The sequence below is a fragment of the Gossypium hirsutum genome, chromosome A01 (genome assembly GCF_007990345.1).
Source record: "Gossypium hirsutum isolate 1008001.06 chromosome A01, Gossypium_hirsutum_v2.1, whole genome shotgun sequence".
In the NCBI taxonomy this organism is placed as follows: Eukaryota; Viridiplantae; Streptophyta; class Magnoliopsida; order Malvales; family Malvaceae; genus Gossypium; species Gossypium hirsutum.
In genome coordinates, this window is record NC_053424.1 from 69480620 (window position 1) to 69493329 (window position 12710).

Sequence of the window (12710 nt, forward strand, 5' to 3'; positions counted from 1 at the left end):
AGCCGTTTTAGCCGGCGAAAAATATTTTAGTAAAAATTTTTCGGTCATTTGTTCCCAAGTAGTAATTGACCCTCGTGGTAATGAGTTCAACCACTGTTTAGCTTTGTTTCTCAATGAGAAAGGGAATAACCAAAGACGAATGGCATCATCAAAAACACCATTAATTTTAAATGTATCAAATAGTTCTAAGAAGTTGGCTAAATGAGCATTGGGATCCTCATCCTGCAAACCATCAAACTAAACAAGTTGCTGTATCATTTGAATAGTGTTAGGTTTCAGTTCAAAAGTATTTGCAGCTACAGCAGGTCTAACTATGCTCGATTCAGTTCCTGTTAAAGAAGGTTTAGCATAATCATACATAGTGCATGGAGTAGGATTTTGATTAATCGCAATTGCAGGAGGTAGCTGATTGTCTTGGTTTTCAGCCATCTCTATGGTTGGGGGTTGAGTATCGTCCTCTTGCTCGTTCTCTGTGTATCTTAAGCTTCTCCTTATTTCTCTTTGGTTTCTGCGAACTGTGCGATTGATTTCTTCGTTAAAAAGTAGTGGTCTTGACGGATTTCTTGTAACACCCCGAACCCGAAACCGACACCGGAGTCGAACACGAGGTGTTAACTAACTTTAACCCCTTATAAAATTTATTTTCCAGACACTGCCCAATCTGTGTACTAGTCGTTTTAAAAATCATATCTTGAGTTTCGTAACTCGAAAATCAGTTTCGTGATTTTTCCCAGAAACTAGACTCATGTGTCCATCTATGTATTTTTTTCTAGAATTTTTGGTTGGGCCAATTAGTACAGTTTATTAGTCAAAGTCTCCAATGTTGCAGGGGTCGACTACACTGACCTTTGCCCATTACGACTTGGATATCTCCCTGCACGGGGCTTCAATACTGATGCCGTTTGTTTCTATGAAAACTAGACTCAGAGAGGAATCTGTACATATATGGTACGACCCCAAATTATCTCTGGTTAATTTATAATGAATTTCCAAAGTCGGAGCAGGGAATCCAGACACTGTTCTGGCCCTGTCCCACAAAAATCTGATTATCTCTTAATATACTGCCCATATGATCTTATCGTTACTTCCTCATGAAAACAGACTCATCGAGCTTCGATGACATAATTTATTCATCAATTAATTCCACTCCTACTATTTTTAGTGATTTTTCAATCTCATGACACTGCTGCTGCCAGCATCTGTTACGAAAGTAACTAGGTCCATTTCATGCCTACCCTTGATCCAACTCAATCGAACATTCGTGCCATTTTCGCATGGCTTAAAGTTTACATGCCAAAGTTCAAACACAATGTAATAGCTTATACATGCCAAAATGTTCTTCTAAGCCAACTAAGAAGAAAGTACCAAAACTTGCTATCCGGTGTGATGACTTCGATGACGGCCTGACCCCGCAAAAATAGATGAGTCCAAGCAACCTATAATGGGTGACAAGGAAACACCGAGTGAGTTTATAACTCAGTAAGTCATAAGCAATGCACTACCATCCATCAATAACATTATCACAAGAGGAAACAAAATGGAACGAGACAATTTACTCCATCCATACCGAACCATACCATAGTTCCTCCAACCTATCGATTCAGTTTCATATCAATTCATGCATTCACATTCCATATACTCATCAATAGGACATTGAAGCATTTTCATAAATCAATTTATTTTCGTTACAATCAAACGACTAAACGGCCTTTCACCCATCCTACGATAAATTTTATGTACGTGACTTCAAGTATATTTGTCACATAGGTTCAAACTTACCGAGCTCAACACCAAGTATAAGCATAGCACCTATTAGCCATGTACTCAAGACACTTACCCGATCCACTGTCCGCGATCGACTCAATAGTGTCGCACACATAGTGCCCATAATGATTCACGAATGTATATTGAGTCCGCACACTCAGTGCTATATAATCAACTCGCACACTTAGTGCTACGTAATCAAATCGCACACTTAGTGCTACATAGTCAAACTCGCACACTTAGTGCCGCATGGTCAATTCGCACACTTAGTGCATCATATTCATTTCGCACACTTAGTGCAACATAGTCAAATCGCACACTTAGTGCTGTACAATTTAATCCCGCGCACTTAGCGCCAATCTCATGGTCATAAATGGTTATACCCGCACGTTTAGTGCCGAGATCAACAACTCAGTACATCTTACCTCTTTTCTTTTCATTCAACAATTTCATCATCACATACGTACATGCATATATATATATGTATATTTATTCATTCCATTCAGCATCAATACATAAACATTATGACCATTTGAAATAATACCAACTACATGCTTAATGACTTACTGTATGTTGGGTAAAATAATTCCGAGTCGGCTACTCGATGACCTTCGATTTCCCCTTGTTGGACGCCTCTCCTTTAGGTTCTTGAGCTTAAATAAATAAATCAACTAGTTTAATTACCTTGCTAGTTATTTATAAAAATACACATATCATCCCAACTCGACACAAGAGTCAAATTCATCACTCAAACATTCACACCAATCTATTTGAATATTTTGGCCGAAACCCTCAATTGGCTATCATAGCCTTAATATTTCAATATAAACATGTATACATCAAAGGCAATTTAAAACACTTAACCCTTATACTCAATAATGAAACCAAACCGTATACCTAATTATTAAACACATCACTTCCAAATGCATGTATTAACTAACATATATCCAATCCACATGCCAAGTTACCATGAATAAATTAAACTTATATATATATATATATATATAACCTTTCATACCCTTGTATCTAATGTCATAAGAATAGCCGAATGTCCAAATTAACCAAGCTTAAAGATTTAACCTTCAACACTTTAATATTCCACAACCTATTCTTCAAGGCTTCAAATATAAAGTGATTAACATTTATACTCTTATGCCGAATTAGCTAACACTTTTAATCCATAGCCGAATGTCATTAAACCTAAACCACCATGAAAATTTTACTTATCACCTCATACCTTATTATCAAATTGAACTAATTATGCTTATAAAAATGATATCAAACCGAAACCTTTTGATAATTAAGCCTCTAATTATTTATTTCAATTACCCAAACGAAATTTTCTCACATTTAACACTTATTTACCAACCAATTGTTGAAGACAAACAAAATCTCATTTCCTCCCTTGACAACCACAACCGAAAGCTCAAATCAACCTACTTGGCCAAACATCAAACCTCCTAACAATCAAAACTTAAGCCATGGAATGATTAGAACTTGAACTAACCATCTTCTTTATACAAAATTTTCCAAGGGTTTCAAGGTACTTACCTCTTCTTAATCCTCATCCAAACCGAACATAAGCAAGAGAACTCTTTCTTCTTCCTTTGATTTTTCGGTCAAGAAGAGCAAAGAGAATGAAGCCTTTTTTTTTTCTTCTAGTTTCGGCAAAATGGGGGAGCAAGGATGAAACAACTTTGGTTTCTCCTCCCACTCCCCTCATATTTTATTGTTCTTAACACATGTTGTCATAAACTTTTTATAATATGTTTTACCCATCACCAATTGCCTATCCACTTTGTCATGGCCGGCCACTACCATTTAGGGAGGGGGAATTTGACATGCAAGTCCCCTTTTTCTTCCACTTGCACTAATAGGTCCTCGTGCATTGACCTATCACATTTTAAAATTTTCTCATATAAGTCCTATTGACTAAATTCACATGCAATCGACTAAATCGAAGCTTGAAATTTTCACACATTCATGATTACATATTCTAGACAATAAACATCACATTCAAACCTTTCGGTGACTCGGTTTAGCGGTCCCGAAACCACTTCCCGACTAGGGTCAATTTTGGGCTGTCACATTTCTTCTAGTCATAAACTATAAAAACCTGCCAAGAGAAGGAAAAAGTAAATTAATAAGTAATAATAATAAAAAAATTAAATTGCATGAAAATAAATGGCTAAAGTAATAAAAATTGAGCGTTCCTAATATCGTAGTTCCCCGGCAACGGCGCCAAAAACTTGATCGCGTGATTTCGTGATAGGTTTTAAATATTTATAATTAATCATTCTTGAAACTAACTATTATCGTGATGTAGGCAAGTATACCTATCGAACAATAGTATAGTTTTAGGAAGACCGGATTGTCGAACCCAAAGGAACTAAAAGTACTAGTAATGACGGTCTTTTTATTATCTAGCCTAAGAATAAAGAGGTTTTTGTCTTAACTAACTAATTATCTAAACTAAGAATTCACAGAGAATGGAATTAGGGAATTTCTTTTGGGAAAATCGATTGAATTAAGACAATACCTAAGGAAAACTCCACCTAGACTTTACTTGTTATTCTGGCTCCGAATCGGACGATTTATTCATTTAACTTGTTCCGTAGAGATCCCTAAGTTATGTTATTATCCCTATTCAAGACTAATAACGTCTAATCTCTAAATTGAATAATTGATACCTTTCTCTAATTAACACCCTAGGGTTCCATTAACTCGATCTATGAATCCCCTTATTAGGTTTCACCCTAACCCGGTAAAATCTTGTCACCTTATATCTAGGCGCGCAATCAACTCCGCTTAATTATGACAAATGTACTCTTAGACAGGGTCTATTCCTCCTCTAAATAAGAGCTTACCTTGAATTAGTATCCTAGGATATCGAAACAAGAATTAAGAACACATAATTAAGAAAATGTTAAATATTTATCATACAATTCAGAAAATGATAACAAGATTCGTCCTAGGTTTCATTCCCATTAGGTATTTAGGGGTTTTAGTTCATAACTAAATAAGAAAGCATCTCAGAATAATAAAGAATATAAAACATAAAGAAAACCCAAAACTCCTAAAAGGGAAATTGAGGGGAGTTCTTCAGTCTTGACGGTGAATTCGACTTCTGAGATGGATCAATCGGCTTCCTTGGAGTAATTCCTTACTCCCTATTCTGTGCCTTCTTTTTCTTTCTCCTCTAGAGTGTATTTATAGGCTTTGGAATGCCTAAGAGCCCTCAAAATTAGTCTTTTCCGAATTGGACTCAACTTGGGCTCAGCAGGGACACGCCCGTGTGAATTGTGCTTCAAAACTGTCAAATTGACACGGCCGTGTGGTCTGCCCTTGTGAGGAGGTCCAGGCCGTGTTGATTTCGTACTTTGGCCCATTTTCTCTGTTTTTGGCCCGTTTCTCATTCCTTTTGCTCTCCTATGCTCTCCTAAGTATAAAACATGAAATTAAAGCATTAGGAGCATCGAATTCACCAATTCTAATAGGAAATCATCCATAAAATGAGTTAAGCATGGGGTAAAAATATGTATAAATTATGGTTTATCAAATAACTCCAACAGAGGTAAAATAATTAAAGTCTCAGTTGCAAGAGTTGACCAATAAAGGATCCGCAAGACCGAGTTTCTCACCTTGGGGTGCTCTTGTTTTGTTTGTGAAAAAGAAAGATGGTACAATGAGAATGTGCATTGATTATCGTCAGTTGAACTATGTGACTATCAATAATAAATATCCTCTGCCCAAAATTGACGATTTGTTTGATCAGTTGAAAGGAGCTACTGTGTTTTCAAAGATAGATCTCAGATCAGGTTATTATCATTTGGGACTAAAAGATTTAGACATTCTGAAAACTACTTTCCGAATGAGGTACGGAAACTATGAGTTTTTAGTTATGCCCTTCGGATTAATGAATGCATCTACTGTTTTTATGGATTTGATGAACATAATTTTTAGACCGTATTTAGATTGATTTTTTGTCGTATTCATTGATGACATTTTGATTTATTCTATGATGAAACTGAACATGCCAAGCATTTGAGAATAGTGCTACAGATTTGCGTGATAAGCAGTTGTATGCGAAGTTTAGCAAATATGAGTTCTGGTTATGCGAAGTTGGTTTTCTGGGACATATTGTGTTAGCATCAGGTATCCGAGTTGATCTGAGCAAAATTTCAGCTATCTTAGATTGGAAGCCTCCAAGAAATGTTTCTGAAGTCTACTATTTTCTGAGACTTTCTGGTTATCACCGACGATTCGTAAAAGGCTTTTTGATGATTGCGACTCTGTTGACGAAATTTCTTCAGAAAGATGTGAAATTTGAATGGTCTGAAAAGTGTCAGAAAAGTTTCGATCAATTGAAAGCTCTATTGACTGAAGCTCCAGTGTTAGTACAGCTAAAATCGGGTAAAGAATTTGTAATTTATAGTGATGCTTCATTGAACAGTCTGGGATGCGTTTTGATGTAGGAAGGCAAAGTCATAGCTTACGCTTTAAGATAGTTAAAGGCGCACGAAAAGAATTATCCGATTCACGATCTGGAATTGGCAACTATTGTGTTTTCTTTAAAGATTTTCCGCCACTATCTGTTCAGTGAGAAATGTTACGTTTATTTCGATCACAAAAGCTTGAAATATTTAATGACTCAGAAAGATTTGAATCTGCGACAGAGAAGATGGCTAGAGTTGCTGAAGGACTACGAGCTTGTTATTGATTATCATCCGGGAAAAGAAAATGTTGTTGCTGATCCTTTGAGTCAAAAATCATTATTTGCATTGCATGCGATGAATGCTCATTTGGTTCTGTCTGATGATGGTTCGATTTTAGCCAAATTGAAATCGAGACCGTTGTTTTTACAACAGATTATTGAAGTTTGGAAAGTTGATAATAAGATAATAGCGAAATGAGCTCAATGTGATTTGAATTTTGATTCAGAATATTGAATTGATAAACATGATTGTTTGAGATTTCAAGATCGGATTTGTGTCCCGAGAACTTCAGAGTTGATTCAGATGATTTTGAACGAAGCTCACAACAGTAGTTTATCTATTCATCCGGGGAGTAGAAAATGTATAATGATTTGAAATAGTTTTATTGGTAGCCTGGTATGAAGCGTGACATCTCTGAATTTGTTTCGAAATGTTTGATCTGTTAGCAAGGTAAAGCTGAACATCAGGTGCCATGTAGTTTGTTACAACCGATTATGATTCCGGAATGGAAATGGGATAGAATAACGATGGATTTTGTTTCGGGTTTGCCATTATCTCTGAGAAAGAAAGATGCGATGTGGGTTGTAGTGGACCAATTGATGAAATCAGCTCATTTTATTCCAGTTCGCACAGATTATTCCCTTGATAAGCTTGCTGAGTTGTACATTTTTCAAATTGTGAGATTGCACAGGTTGCCATTGTCTATTGTGTCAGATAGAGACCCGAGATTCACATCGCGATTTTGGAAGAAACTACAAGAGGCTTTAGGTACAAAATTAGATTTTAGTACTGCTTTTCACCCGCAGATGGATGGTCAATCTGAGCGGATTATTCAGTTACTCGAGGATATGTTAAGATGTTGCATTCTTGAGTTTGAAAGTACGTGGGAACAATACTTACCTTTGATTGAATTTTCTTATAATAACAGTTTTCAATCGAGCATCAAAATGGCACCATATGAAGCTTTATATGGTCTCAAATATTGTACACATTTGTATTAGACAGAGCTCAGTGAAAGTAAGATTCATGGGGTTGATTTGATAAAAGAAACCGAACAGAAAGTGAAAGTAATCCGAGATAGTTTGAAAGTAGCTTCTGATTGTTAGAAATCTTATGCAGATCTGAAAAGAAAAGACATTGAATTTGAGATTGGCGATAAAGTATTTTTGAAAGTGTCTCCGTGGAAGAAAGTGCTTCGGTTTGGTAGAAAAGGCAAATTGAGTCCGAGGTTCATCGAACTGTATGAAATCATAGAGCGTATCGAATCAGCTGCTTATAGGTTGTTATTGCCACCAAAATTGTAAAAGATTCACAATGTATTTCATGTATTAATGCTTCGATGATATAAATCTGATCCCTCGCATGTGATTTCTCCTTCTGAGAAAGAAATTCCCTATGAAGAAGAACCGATCCGTATTTTGGCTCGCGAGGTTAAGGAACTGCGAAATACGAAAATTCCGATAGTAAAAGTAAGGTGGCATTGACATGGTGTTAAAGAGGCTATGTTGGAGCCTAAAGATGCTATGAGACAGCAATATCTGAACCTATTTAATGGTAAGATTTTCGAGGAAAAAAATCCTTATGCGGGGAGAGTTGTAACAGCCTGGTTTAGACCCTAGTTGGAATAGTGGTTTTGGGACCACAAATCTGAGTCAGAAAATTATTTAAATATTATTTTCTGTGTTTACAGTATGTGGTTAAGCATGTGTGAAAGTTTAGTATGAAAATTTAATCGTTTGTATGCTCAATTTGATAAAAGGACCTAATCGCATAAAATGTAAAAGTTGCTTGCCATATGTTAAGTGTGCCTATTTGCTATGTCTTTTTAAATGAGAGGTCCTTATGTTGCAATTAGACCATTGAACTTATGAGTGGACATTAATGGCCTTAATATATGTGATTTTATAATGTTTTAACCAAGGTTAAATTAGTAATTACAATATTATGTTAATATAATTAAAAAAAATCAAATTAGTCATTATATTCATCATTTTAGCTGAAATTGAAGAAAGAAAAGCTAGCGTTCTTGTGTTTTGATATTCAACTACTTTCAAGTTTCATTAAGGTATGGTTTTGATTCGGTTTTTGATAATTTCTACATTTTTGTGATCGTTGCTTAGTAATCTATCAAGCCCATGTCTCAATTTCTAATTTTGATGATGATTTTGAGTTATGCCTGTAACACCCCTTACCCATACCCAAGACTGGGACCAGGTATGAGGCGTTACCAGACACATACTCAGACACTTTCGAAAAAATACTAGTTATAAAATTTTGTTCCAATTTAAAACCCATCAAACAACATCTTAATGTCCCTGCTATGGGCCTACGAGGCCCAGAACATACAATGGGAATGGTCCGGGACTAAGCTGAGAACCTAAGAATTTTCTAGGTTAAGTTTCACACACCCGTGTGCTTTGGGACACGCCCGTGTCCCTAACCCATGTAGAATTAATTGAATTTATTTCTTATTTCGAACCTACAAGGGTTTTCACACGGCCTACCACCCTCCCGTGTCCATGGCCCGTGTCCTTCACACGGCCTAGACATGCTCGTGTTGTCGTCCTGTCCAAAAACTCGAGCATTCTATTTATGACATCAGCATGCATTTAGGGGCACACGGCAAGGCACACGCCCGTGTGCTGGGTCGTGCCCTTCACACGGTTGAAACACACGGCCGTGTCTCTACCCGTGTGTTTACTACCATGCATTCTGACTTAAAAATTTCCAGGTGTAGGGGACACACGGCCGTACCACACACCCACGCACATCTGTGGGTCTACCCATGTGGACCTTGTTGGGTTATTTTCCAAGCCTTTGGTCACCCTCTAACATCCATACATACTTATAAGTTTCAATAACATTTAACATGGTCTAATTATACTCTTAAACAACCTTGATATATCTCATTGCATGTAAACCTCATCTCATCAGTTTTATACATGCTAGGTTATTCCCTTTTGTATTAAGGATTTCTATGTATTATAGAACATTTAAGAATGGCTCATTACCTTAACTCATTGCCAATTTTAACCTAACCATTCCATGTGTTTTGATCACATTATCTGTGTCTAATTATGGTACATCATTTTCAATCATCACAAGAACATTTGAACAAAACCATGCACAATTTGTAGGTCATAACCTACATCAAAATGAGCCATGTCCCAAGGCCTTATACAAGTGAATATGAACACCTTTATAAGCCTTCATATTGGCAAATCAAATGACACATATGAAAAAATAAACAGAAGCCTTATACATGCCATTGAACAAAATAAAAGTATCTATTTACCAAAGCTGGACAAGTTGATAGTGTGTTGATTCTCCAATTATCTTCCAATCTCTACGAGTCCTTAAGCTCGGTAAGATAGGGAAAAGAGAGGGCTAAGCATTTACATGCTTAGTTAGCCCAAATAGCTGGAAAGTAAACTTACTGATTAATTTAAATACAGTCATGTTAGGCAACCAATGCAACAAATATAGGATAGCCTCCTATCACATGCACTCAAACATCGAGTTAGTCCCACAATATTTCATCATATAAATTGTCTTGATGAGCTCATCATTCAACATTTTCATTTTTATATCTCATGTTAATCCCATTGAGTACCTTAGAAATCTCGATGGATTATCCATTTACCATCAAGTTGTATGATAAACCGTAAATTATACATTTTTTACCCCATGTTTAATGCATTTTATAGATGATTTCTCAGCAGAATTAGCAAATTCAATGCTCTTAATGCTTTAATTTCATATTTTATACTGAGGAGAGCATAGGAGAGTGAAAGGAACGAGAAACGGGCCAAAAATAGAGAAAATGGGCCAAAGAACGAAATAAACAGGACCTCGACCTTCTCACACGGGCAGACCACACGGTCGTGTCAATTTGGCAGGCTCGAACACAGCCTGAAGTAATCAAACACGGGCGTGTCCCTGTCGAGCCCAAGTTGAGTCCAATTTGGAAAAGGCCAATTTTGAAGGTTTTTAGGCATTCCAAAGCCTATAAATACGCACTAGAGGAGGAGAAAAGGAGAGACGGAGAAGGAGGGTAAGGAATTACCCTAAGGAAGGCGATTGATCCATCGCAGAAGCTGGATTCATCATCAAGACTGAAGATCTCTCCTCAATTTCCCTTCAAGAGATTTGGGTTTTCTTTATGTTTTGTATTGTTTATTCTTCTGAGATGTTTTCTTATTTAGTTATGAACTAAATCCCCTAAATACCTAAGGGGAATGAAACCTAAGACGAATCTTGTTATTATTTTCTGAATCGTATGATAAATATTTAACTTGTTCTTAATTATGTGTTCTTAATTCTTGTTTTGATATCCCAGGATACTAATTCAAGACACGCTCTTATTCAGAGGAGGAATAGACCCTGTCTAAGAGTACATTTGCCATAATTAAGTGGAGTTGATTGCGGCCTAGAAATAGGGTGACAAGATTTTGCCGGATTAGGGTGAAACTTAATAAGGGGATCCATAGATCGAGTTAATGCAACCTTAGAGTGTTAATTAGAGAAAAGTCTCGATTATTCAATCTAGGGATTAGACGTTATTAGTCTTGAATAGGGATAATAACATAACTTAGGGATCTCTACGGAACAAGTTAAGTGAATAAATCGTCCGGTTCGGAGCCAGAATAACAAGTCTAGGTGGATTTTTCCTTAGGTATTGTCTCAAGTCAATCGATTTTCCCAAAAGCAATTCCCCAATTTTTTTCTCTGTGCATTCTTAGTTTAGATAATTAGTTAATTAAAATAAACCCTTTTATTCTTAGGCTAGATAATAAAGAGATAGTTATTACTAGTACTTTTGGTTCCCTTGGGTACGATATCCCGGTCTTGCCATTACTATACTATTGTTCGATAGGTGCGCTTGCTTTTTCGTCGTGATAATAGTTAGTCTAGGTTTGATCTTCAATATAAATATTTATTACTTGTTACGAATCTCGCGATCAAGTTTTTGGCGTCGTTGCTAGGGATCTAAAATATTAGGAACACTAAATTTTTATTACTTTAGCCATTTATTTTTCTTACAATTTAATTTAATTTAATTTAATTTAATTTTACTATTTATTAATTTACTTTTTCTTTCTCTTAGCAAGTTTTTATAGTTTATGACTAGAAGAAACCTGATAGGACCCTTACTTTTTGACAAAGAAATCGATCGAACAGTTCGTAGAAATCAAAGAGAAATAAGGCATAGTTTACGATACATAGAAAACGAACAAGAAGACAATACTCAACCTCCAATCGACGAGATGGCTAAAAACCAAGACAATCAGCTTTCTCCTGCAATTGCAGCTAATTAAAATCCTGCTCCACGTATTATGTATGACTATGCTAAACCCTCTTTAACAGGAACTGAATCAAGTATAGTTAGACCTGCTATTGCTGCGAATAATTTTGAATTAAAACCTAACACTATTCAGATGATATAGCAGTTTGTTCAGTTTGATGATTTGCAGGATGAAGATCCCAACACTCACTTAGCAAATTTCCTGGAATTTTGCGATACATTCAAAATCAATGGCGTTTCTGATGATGCCATCCGTCTTCGGTTATTTCCCTTCTCATTAAGAAACAAAGCTAAACAGTGGTTAAACTCATTACCACGAGGGTCTATCATTATGTGGGAGCAAATGACCGAGAAATTTTTACTAAAATATTTTCCACCGGCTAAAACCGTTAAATTGCGTAATGATATCTCTTCTTTTGTACAGATGGATTTAGAAACACTTTACGATGCATTGGAGAGATACAAGGACTTACTGAGAAGGTGCCCTCACCATGGGTTACCGCTTTGGCTGCAAGTTCAAACGGTCCACAATGGTGTGAATCCCTCGACAAGACAAATGATTGACGCAGCTACTGGCGGAACCATCAACAATAAAACACCAGAAGATGCCTATGAATTTATAGAGGAGATGTCACTGAATAACTATCAGTGACAAGTTATGAGGACAAAGCCAATGAAAACAGCCGGCGTTTATAACGTCCACTTAGTTACTATGTTGTCAAATCAGGTAGAACTTCTCAATAAAAAGATTGATAGTTTTCTTGGTTTTATGCAGGTACATCCAGTAATGAGGTGTGACTCAAGCGGAGGAGGTGTGCTTACAGAATATCAATCCTTCAATCTCACAATCGAAGAGGAACAAGTCAACTATATGGGTAACAATAACTTTAGATCTCAAAATAACCCATACAGTAGTACTTATAATG

At 36.4% G+C, this 12710-nt stretch overlaps 1 non-coding gene across 1 annotated transcript; it reads right to left on the reverse strand.

The window, feature by feature from the left end:
• Positions 1 to 12175: 12175 nt before the first annotated feature.
• Positions 12176 to 12282, reverse strand: LOC121208009 (small nucleolar RNA R71). The gene has a single exon (XR_005903054.1). It is a non-coding gene; the product is annotated as a small nucleolar RNA R71 (small nucleolar RNA).
• Between the last annotated feature and the right edge of the window lie 428 nt (positions 12283 to 12710).